Source organism: Arachis ipaensis, chromosome B8, assembly GCF_059453495.1.
Source record: "Arachis ipaensis isolate K30076 ecotype BB chromosome B8, ASM5945349v1, whole genome shotgun sequence".
NCBI classification, from domain to species: Eukaryota; Viridiplantae; Streptophyta; class Magnoliopsida; order Fabales; family Fabaceae; genus Arachis; species Arachis ipaensis.
The window spans coordinates 78,475,842-78,480,037 of NC_142443.1; the positions used below are offsets into that span (position 1 = coordinate 78,475,842).

Below are 4,196 nucleotides of genomic sequence, written 5' to 3' on the forward strand. Positions count from 1 at the left end.
AAGACAACAGGAAGCAGAGGTTCAGGAGGAACAAAAGCAACTCTATACGCTTATCTGAAATTCTCACCAATGAATTACATAAGTATTTCTATCCTATTTTATATTTTAATTATATTTTAATTATCAATTCACCATAACCATTTGAAATCCGCCTGAATGAGATTTACAAGGTGACCATAGATTGCTTCAAGCCGACAATCTCCGTGGGATCGACCGCTACTCACGTAAGGTTTATTACTTGGACGACCCAGTGCACTTGCTGGTTAGTTGTGCGAAGTTGTGACAAAGAACTAAAATTATGAACGTGTGTATCAAGTTTTTGGCGCCGTTACCAAGAAATGAACGATCACGATTTCATACACCAAGTTTTTGGCGCCGTTGCCGGGGATTGTTCGAGTTTGGATAACTGACGGTTCATCTTGTTGCTCAGATTAGGTAATTTTATTTTATTTTAAAGCTTTTTAATTCTTATTTTCAAAAAAATACAAAATTTTTCTACTTTTTCGTTTTCCCCAAAATAATTTTTGAAAAAAAGAAATTTCTTCTTTTTCGTTTTTCCAACATAATTTTCGAAAAATCCAAAAACAAATTTTAGTAAAATCATAAAAACCAAAAAGATTTTGTGTTTCTTGTTTGAGTCTAGTGTCAAGTCATAAGTTTGGTGTCAATTGCATGTTTATCTCTTTCTTGCATTTTTCGAAAATTCATGCATTGCATTCTTCATTTTCTTCAAGTTGTTCTTGATGAATCCTCTTGTTTGATCTTCATATTTTCTTGTTGTGTGTTGCATCTTATTTTTCATATGCATTCTTGCATTCATAGTGTCAAAAAATTAAAAATTTCTAAGTTTGGTGTCTTGCATATTTTCTTTTCTTGAAAATTTTTCAAAAATAAGTTCTTGATGTTCATCATGATCTTCAAAGTGTTCTTGGTGTTTATCTTGACATTTAAAGTGTTCTTGCATGCATCATGTGTCTTGATCTTGAATTCTCATGTTTTGAGCCTTTTCATTGTTTTTCTCTTTCTTCATTAAAAAATTCAAAAATAAAAAAATATCTTCCCTTTTTCTTCTCATAAAATTCAAAAATTTGGGTTGACTTTTTCAAAAATTTTTAAAATTTAGTTGTTTCTTATGAGTCAAATCAAATTTTCAATTTAAAAAATTCTATCTTTTTCAAATCTTTTTCAAAAATAAAATCTTTTTCATTTTTTTCTTTCATAATTTCAAAATTTTGAAAATTTATTTTCAAAATCTTTTTCTTATTTCTATTTCATATTTTCAAAATTAATGCTAACAATTAATGTGATTGATTCAAAAATTTTAAGTGTGTTACTTGCCTATTAAGAAAGGTTCAATCTTTAAATTTTAACTCATATCTTTTTGTTTCTTGTTAGTCAAGTAATCAACTTTAATTTTCAAAATCAAATCTTTTTAAAATTTCTTTTTCAAATCTTTTTCAAAATAAATTTCAATCACATCTTTTTCAAAATCAATTTCAAAATCTTTTCTAACTTCTTATCTAACTTCTTATCTTTTCAAAATTGATTTTCAAATCTTTTTCAATTAATCTTATCTTGTTTGATTCTTATCTTTTTCAAAACCATCTAACTAATTCTCTCTCTCTAATTTTCGAAAATCATTAACTTCTTTTTCAAAATTCCTTTTTAATTAACTAATTGATTTAAATTTTAATTTAATTTCATTTTTCTTTTTAAATTTTTTGAATTTTAACTTTAATTTTAAATTAAAAATAAAAATATTTTTATTTTATTTTATTTAATTTTCGAATAGTTCCCTCTCTCATCTCCTTCTAATTATTTATTTATCTACTAACACTTCTCTTCTTCTTAAAAATTTGAACCTTCTCCTTCCTTCTGTGTTCGAATTCTTTTTCTTCTCTTCTACTCACATAAAAACCTCTCGACTATGGCAAAGGATCCCTATTATTTTCTATTCTCTTCTTTTTCATATGAGCAGGAACAAGGATAAGAACATTCTTGTTGAAGCTGATCCTGAGCTTGAAAGGACTCTGAAGAGGAAGCTAAGGGAAGCTAAAGCACAACTCTCTGGAGAAAATCTGACAGAAATTTTCGAAAAAGAAGGAGACATGGCCGAAAATAATAACAATGCTGGAGATGCAAGGAAGATGCTTGGTGACTTTACTGCACCAAATTCCAATTTACATGGAAGAAGCATCTCAATCCCTGCCATTGGAGCAAACAATTTTGAGCTAAAGCCTCAATTAGTTTCTCTGATGCAACAGAATTGCAAGTTTCATGGACTTCCATCAGAAGATCCTTTTCAGTTCTTAACTGAATTCTTGCAGATCTGTGATACTGTTAAGACCAATGGGGTTGATCCCGAGGTCTACAGGCTTATGCTTTTCCCGTTTGCTGTAAGAAACAGAAGTAGAATATGGTTGGACTCTCAACCTAAAGATAGCCTGAACTCTTGGGATAAGCTGGTCACGGCTTTCTTAGCCAAGTTCTTTCCTCCTCAAAAGCTTAGCAAGCTTAGAGTGGATGTTTAAACCTTCAAATAGAAAGAAGGTGAAACCCTCTATGAAGCTTGAGAGAGATACAAGCAACTGACCAAAAAGTGTCCTTCTGACATGCTTTCAGAATGGACCATCCTGGATATATTCTATGATGGTCTGTCTGAATTAGCTAAGGTGTCATTGGACCATTCTGCAGGTGGATCCCTTCACCTAAAAAAAATGCCTGCAGAAGATCAGGAACTCGTTGACATGGTTGCAAATAACCAATTTATGTGCACTTCTGAAAGGAATCCTGTGAGTAATGGGACGCCTCAGAGGAAGGGAGTTATTGAAATTGATACTCTGAATGCCATATTGGCTCAGAATAAAATATTGACTCAGCAAGTCAATATGATTTCTCAGAGTCTGAATGGATTGCAAGCTGCCTCCAATAGTACTAAAGAGGCATCCTCTGAAGAGGAAGCTTATGATCCTGAGAACCTTGCAATGGCAGAGGTGAATTACATGGGTGAAGCCTATGGAAACACCTATAATACCTCATGGAGAAATCATCCAAATTTCTCATGGAAGGATCAATAAAAGCCTCAATAAGGCTTTAATAATGGTGGAAGAAACAGGTTTAGCAATAGCAAGCCTTTTCCATCATCCACTCAGCAACAGACAGAGAATTCTGAGCAGAATCCATCTAGCTTAGCAAATATAGTCTCTGATCTATCGAAGGCCACTCTAAGTTTCATGAATGAAACAAGGTCCTCCATTAGAAATTTGGAGGCACAAGTGGGCCAGCTGAGTAAAAGGGTCACTGAAACTCCTCCTAGTACTCTCCCAAGCAATACAAAAGAGAATCCAAAAAGAGAGTGCAAGGCCATAACCTTACTTGGTGTGGCCAAACCCAGAGAGGAGGAGGAGGACGTGAATCCTAGTGAGGAAGACCTCCTGGGATGTTCACTGACCAATAAGGAGTTTCCCTTTGAGGAACCAAAGGAACCTGAGGCCCATCTGGAGACCATAGAGATTCCATTGAACCTCCTTTTACCATTCATGAGCTCTGATGACTATTCATCTTCTGAAGAAGATGAAGACATTGTTCAAGGGCAAGTTGCCCAGTATTTAGGAGCAATCATGAAGCTGAATGCCAAGCTATTTGGTAATGAGACTTGGGAAGATGAACCTCCCTTGCTCACCAATGAACTGAATGCATTGGATAGGAAGAAATTACCTCAAAAGAAATAGGATCCTGGTAAATTCCTAATTCCCTGTAACATAGGCACCATGACCTTTGAGAAGGCTCTGTGTGACCTGGGGTTAGGAATACACTTAATGCCACTCTCTGTAATGGAGAAACTTGGGATCTTTGAGGTACAAGCTGCCAGAATTTCATTAGAGATAGCAGACAACTCAAGAAAACAGGCTTATAGATTAGTAGAGGACGTGTTAGTAAAGGTTGAAGGCCTTTACATCCCTGCTGATTTCATTATCCTAGACACTGGGAAGGATAAGGATGAATCCATCATCCTTGGAAGACTCTTCCTAGCCACAGCAAAAGCTGTGATTGATGTGGACAGAGGAGAGTTAGTCCTTCAACTGAATGAGGACAACCTGGTGTTTAAAACTCAAGGATCTCCTTCTGTAACCATGGAGAGGAAGCATGAAAAACTTCTCTCACTGCAGAGTCAACCAAAGCCCCCACAGTCAAAC

General features: G+C 34.7%; 1 non-coding gene across 1 annotated transcript; it reads right to left on the reverse strand.

The window, feature by feature from the left end:
- Window positions 1–2,510: 2,510 nt before the first annotated feature.
- Window positions 2,511–2,618, reverse strand: LOC148548544 (small nucleolar RNA R71). The gene has a single exon (XR_015897195.1). It is a non-coding gene; the product is annotated as a small nucleolar RNA R71 (small nucleolar RNA).
- Window positions 2,619–4,196: the final 1,578 nt, after the last annotated feature.